General features: G+C 35.6%; 1 non-coding gene across 1 annotated transcript; it reads left to right on the top strand.

The window, feature by feature from the left end:
- The first annotated feature begins 343 nt into the window (after positions 1–343).
- Positions 344–451, top strand: LOC148566947 (small nucleolar RNA R71). Its single transcript, XR_015882732.1, has one exon. It is a non-coding gene; the product is annotated as a small nucleolar RNA R71 (small nucleolar RNA).
- Positions 452–6,576: the final 6,125 nt, after the last annotated feature.

Below are 6,576 nucleotides of genomic sequence, written 5' to 3'. Positions count from 1 at the left end.
CTTCTTCTTCAGAAGATGCTTCTTGAGTACTGTTGGATGCAGCTTGCATTCCATTCAGACTCTGAGAAATCATATTGACCTGCTGAGTCAATAATTTGTTCTGAGATAATATGGCATTCAGAGCATCAATTTCAAGAACTCCCTTCTTCTGAGGCGTCCCATTACTCACATGATTCCTCTCAGAAGTGTACATAAACTGGTTGTTAGCAACCATGTCAATAAGTTCTTGAGCTTCTGCAGGCGTTTTCTTTAGGTGAATGGATCCACCTGCAGAAGCATCCAATGACATCTTAGCTAATTCAGACAGACCATCATAGAATATATCCAGGATGGTCCATTCTGAAAGCATGTCAGAAGGACACTTTTTGGTCAGTTGCTTGTATATCTCCCAAGCTTCATAGAGGGATTCACCTTCTTTCTGTCTGAAGGTTTGAACATCCACTCTAAGCTTACTAAGCTTTTGAGGAGGAAAGAACTTGGCTAAGAAAGCCGTGACCAGCTTATCCCAGGAGTTCAGGCTATCTTTAGGTTGAGAATCCAACCATATTCTAGCTCTGTCTCTCATAGCAAACGGGAAAAGCATGAGCCTGTAGACTTCAGGATCTACTCCATTAGTCTTAACAGTATCACATATCTGCAAGAATTCAGTTAAGAACTGAAAAGGATCTTTAGATGGAAGTCCATGAAACTTGCAGTTTTGTTGCATCAGAGAAACTAGTTGAGGCTTAAGCTCAAAATTGTTTGCTCCAATGGTAGGGATGGAGATGCTTCATCCATGTAAATTGGAATTTGGTTCAGTAAGGTCACCAAGCATATTCCTTGCATTATTATTATTTTCGGCTGCCATCTCCTCTTCCTTTTTGAAAATTTCTGTAAGGTTGTCTCTGGATTGTTGTAATTTAGCTTCTCTTAGTTTTCTATTCAGAGTCCTTTCAGGTTCAGGGTCTGCTTCAACAAGAATGTTCTTGTTCTTGCTCCTGCTCATATGAAAAAGAAGGAAACAGAAAATAATAATAGGGATCCTTTTTACCACAGTATAGAGGTTCCCTTGTTGTTAGTAGAAGAAGAAAGGGAATAAGAGTGAAGAAGAATGGATAATCCAAACACAAGGGTGAGGATAGGAGCAGAGATATGAGATAAGGAGAAGTGTTAGTAAGTAATTAAATAAATAGAAGGAGATGAGGGAGAGGGAATTTCGAAAATTAATTTTTGAAAAGAAGTTGATGATTTTCGAAAATTAAAGGAGAATTAAAATTAAAATTAAAATTTAAACAATTAATTAACTAAAAAGAATTTTTGAAAAAGAGGGAGGTATTTTCGAAAATTAGAGAGGGATAGTTAGTTAGGTAGTTTTAAAAGAGATAAGAAACAAACAAAAAGTTAATTAGTTAGTTGAAACAAATTTTGAAAATCAATTTTTAAAAGATAAGAAGATAAGAAGTTAAAAAAGATATTTGAAAAAGATATGATATAAAAAGATAGGATTAGAAAGATATGATTTTGAAAAAGATAAGATACAAAAATATTTTGAAGAGATATGATTGAAATTAGTTTTGAAAAAGATTTGATTTTTAAAATCATAATTAATGACTTGATTCACAAGAAATCACAAGATATGATTCTAGAACTTAAAGTTTGAATCTTTCTTAACAAGTAAGTAATAAACTTAAAATTTTTGAATCAAAACATTAATTGTTGATAATATTTTCGAAAATTATGAGATAAAATTATGAAAAAGATTTTTGAAAAATATTTTTAAAAATTTTCGAAAATAAATAAGAAAAATGAAAAAGATTTAATTTTTGAAAAAGATAGGATTTTCAATTTGAAAATTTGATTTGACTCATAAGAAACAACTAGATTTTAAAAATTTTGAAAAAGTCAACTCAAATTTTCGAAAATTTATGAGAGAAAAAGGGAAAGATATGTTTTTTTTTGAATTTTTAATGATGAGAGAGAAAAACATAAAAAATGACTCACAACATGAAAATTATGAATCAAAACACATGATGCATGCAAGAACACTATAAATGTCAAGATGAACACCAAGAACACTTTGAAGATCATGATGAACATCAAGAACGTATTTTTGAAAAATTTTTGATGTAAAGAAAACATGCAAGACACCAAACTTAGAAATCTTTAATGCTTAGATACTATGAATGCAAAGATGCACATGAAAAACAACAAAAGACACAAAATAAGAAAACATCAAGATCAAACAAGAAGACTTACCAAGAACAACTTGAAGATCATGAAGAACACTATGAATGCATGAAATTTCGAAAAATGCATAAATTTTTAGAAAAAATGCAATTGACACCAAACTTAAAAATTGACTCAAGACTCAAACAAGAAACACAAAATATTTTTGATTTTATGATTTTATTATTATATTTTTTTTTGTATATCTTTATTTTTTTTGAAAACATATAGGGAAAAGGAAGCAATGAATTCAAAGTCCTCAATCAAGATTCCAAGAATCATACCAGGTTAGTCTAAAGCTTGATGGCCAGCCAAACTTCAGCATACCATTTTGAAACTTTAGAATTCATTCTTAAAAATTTTAAAATAATTTTCGAAAACAAAGGGAAATTTTTTTTTGAAATATTTTTGAAGAAATTTTTTTTAAAATAAAACAAAAAAGAAAATTACCTAATATGAGCAACAAGATGAACCGTTAGTTGTCCAAACTCGAACAATCCCCGGCAACGGCGCCAAAAACTTGGTGTGCGAAATCGTGATCATTCCATTCCTTGGTAACGGCGCTAAAAACTCAATACGCACATTCATGATCTCAGGTCTGTTTCACAACTTCGTACAACTAACCAGCAAGTGCATTGGGTCGTCCAAGTAATAAACCTTACGTGAGTAAGGGTCGATCCCACGGAGATTGTCGGCTTGAAGCAAGCTATGGTCACCTTGTAAATCTCAGTCAGGCGGATTAAATTGTATTAAGAAATTATAGTGGATGAAAATAAATAAAATATAAAATAGGATAGTGGTACTTATGTAATTCATTGGTGAGAATTTCAGATAAGCGTATAGAGATGCTTTCGTTCCTCTGATCTCTGCTTTCCTGCTGTCTTCATCCAATCAATCCTACTCCTATCCATGGCAAGCTTTGTGTAGGGCATCACCGTTGTCAATGGCTACTTCCCATCCTCTCAGTGAAAAAGGTCTAAATGCTCTGTCACGGCACGGCTAATCATCTGTCGGTTCTCGATCATACTGGAATAGGATCCATTGATCCTTTTGTGTCTGTCACTACGCCCAGCACTCGCGAGTTTGAAGCTCGTCAAAGCCATCACTTCGCAGATCCTACTCGGAATACCACAGACAAGGTTTAGACTTTCCGGATCTTAGGAATGGCCATCCATAGGTTCTAACTTATACCACAAAGACGCTAATAACTCGGACTCGGTCCCCTGTATTAGATATCCAAGAGATATCCATTCAATCGAGGGTAGAACGGAAGTGGTTGTCAGGCACGCGTTCATAGGGGAATGATGATGAATTTGTCACGATCATCACATTCATGTTGAAGTGCGAATGAATATCTTAGAAGCGGAATAAGTTGAATTGAATAGAAAAACAATAGTACTTTGCATTAATCTTTGAGGAACAGCAGAGCTCCACACCTTAATCTATGGTGTGTAGAAACTCTACCGTTGAAAAATACATAAGTGAAAGGTTTAGGCATGGCCGAATGGCCAGCCCCCATGATCTAAGAACTAGACGTCCCAAGATGTCTAATACAATAGTAAAAAGTCCTATTTATACTAAACTAGTTACTAGGGTTTACAAAAATAAGTAAATGACGTAGAAATTTACTTCCGGGGCCCACTTGGTGTGTGCTTGGGCTGAGCTTAAAGTTTACACGTGGAGAGGTCATTCTTGGAGTTGAACGCCAGTTTGTAACGTGTTTCTGGCGTTGAACTCCACTTTGCAACTTGTTTCTGGCGCTGAACGCCAGACTGCAGCATGAAACTGGCGTTCAACGCCAGTTTGCATCATCTAAACGCAGGCAAAGTATAGACTATTATATATTACTGGAAAGCCCTGGATGTCTACTTTTCAACGCAATTGGAAGCGTACCATTTGGAGTTCTGTAGCTCCAGAAAATCCACTTTGAGTGCAGGGAGGTCAAAATCCAACAGCATCTGCAGTCCTTCTTCAACCTCTGAATCTGATTTTTGCTCAGGTCCCTTAATTTCAGCCAGAAAATACCTAAAATCACAAAAAAAAAACACAAACTCATAGTAAAGTCTAGAAATGTGATTTTTAATTAAAAACTAATAAAAATATACTAAAAACTAACTAAATCATACTGAAAACTATGTAAAAACAATGCCAAAAAGCATATAAATTATCCGCTCATCACAACACCAAACTTAAATTGTTGCTTGTCCCCAAGTAACTGAAAATCAAATAGGATAAAAAGAAGAGAATATACTATAAATTTCAAACTATCAATGAAACATAGCTCCAATCAGATGAGCGGGACTTGTAGCTTTTTGCCTCTTGAATAGTTTTGGCATCTCACTTTATCCATTGAAGTTCAGAATGATTGGCATCTATAGGAACTCAGAGTTCAGATAGTGTTATTGATTCTCCTAGTTCAGTATGTTGATTCTTGAACACAGCTACTTTATGAGTCTTGGCCATGGCCCTAAGCACTTTGTTTTCCAGTATTACCACCGGATACATAAATGCCACAGACACATAACTGGGTGAACCTTTTTAGATTGTGACTCAGCTTTGCTAAAGTCCCCAATTAGAGGTGTCCAGGGTTCTTAAGCACACTCTGTTTTTGCTTTGGACATTGACTTTAACCGCTCAGTCTCAAGTTTTCACTTGACACCTTCACGCCACAAGCACATGGTTAGGGACAGCTTGTTTTAGCCGCTTAGGCCAGGATTTTATTCCTTTAGGCCCTCCTATCCACTGATGCTCAAAGCCTTGGATCCTTTTTATTACCCTTGCCTTTTGGTTTTAAGGGTTATTGGCTTTTTTCTCTTGCCTTTTGGTTTTAAGAGCTTTTGGCTTTTTCTGCTTGCTTTTTGTTTTTTTCTTTTTTTTTCGCTATTTTTCTTTTCTTTTTTTTTATTTTTCGCAAGCTTTTCTCTATTCACTGCTTTTTCTTGCTTCAAGAATTATTTTTATGATTTTTCAGATTATCAAATAACATGTCTCCTTGTCATCATTCTTTCAAGAGCCAATATATTTAACATTCTTAAACAACAACTTCAAAAGACATATGCACTGTTCAAGCATTCATTCAGAAAACAAAAAGTATTGTCACCACATCAAAATAATTAAACTAGTTTCAAGGATGAATTCGAAACCATGTACTTCTTGTTCTTTTGTTTTTAAAACATTTTTTCATTTAAGAGAGGTGATGGATTCATATTTACTACTTTAAGGCATAGACACTTAGATACTAATGATCATGTAATAAGACACAAACATAGATAAACATTTAACATGAAAAACAGAAAATTTAAGAACAAGGAATGAATCCACCTTAGTGATGGTGGCGTTTTCTAATGATGTCCTTGAGCTCTTCTATGTCTCTTCCTTGTCTTTGTTGCTCCTCCCTCATAGCTTTTTGATCTTCTCTAATTTCATGGAGGATGATGGAGTGCTCTTGATGTTCCACCCTTAGTTGCTTCCAATAATTGTGTGGAGGAAAATGTATCCCCTGAGGTATCTCATGGATCTCTTGATTTGCAGTCAAATGTTCTACCACTGAGCTATAGACCCTTGAGATGAATCTCTCCATCTCCTATGACTCGGAGGTGGAAGCTTTTGTCTTCCCTTTCCTCTTTCTAGAGGTTTCTCTGGCCTTAGGTGCCATCAATGGTTGTGGAAAAACAAAAAAGCCATGCTTTTACCACACCAAACTTAGAATGTTGCTCGTCCTCGAGCAAAAGAAGAAAGAATAGTAGAAGAAGAAGAAGATATGGAGGAGATGGAGGGATGTGTGTATTCGGCTATACGGGTGGGCTTGGGTAGGAAAGAGATTTTGAATTTTGGAGGTATGTGAGTAGTGAATGGAAAATAGAAGGGATGACTGTGAATGGAGAGAGAGGGTGTTATAGGATTATGAGGAGGGAAGGTGAGTGGAGTGTATGTGGGGATCCTGTGGGGTCCACAGATCCTGAGGTGTCAAGGATTTACATCCTTGCACCAATTAGGCATGTAAAATGCCTTTGCATGCATTTCTGGCGTTTAGACGCTGAAGTGATGCTTGTTCTGGGCTTTCAACGCCCATATGCAGCATATTTTTGGCGTTGAACGCCAGCTTCATGCTTGTTTCTGGCATTCAGCGCCAGCTCCATGCTCTGTTCTGGCGTTGAACGCCAGCCAGATGCTCCTTACTGGCGTTTAAACGCCAGTAAGTCCTTCCTCCAGGGTGTGATTTTTCTTCTGCTGTTTTTTATTCTATTTTTAATTTTTTGATTTATTTTGTGACTCCACATGATCATGAACCTAATAAAATATGAAAGAACAATAAAAATAAAAATAAAATTAAATAAATAAAAATTAGGTTGCCTCCCAACAAGCGCTTCT

The sequence above is a fragment of the Arachis ipaensis genome, chromosome B4 (genome assembly GCF_059453495.1).
Source record: "Arachis ipaensis isolate K30076 ecotype BB chromosome B4, ASM5945349v1, whole genome shotgun sequence".
Lineage (NCBI taxonomy): Eukaryota > Viridiplantae > Streptophyta > Magnoliopsida > Fabales > Fabaceae > Arachis > Arachis ipaensis.
The sequence above is the reverse complement of the archived record's forward strand: the minus strand, read 5'-3'. Positions and strand labels throughout refer to the sequence as shown.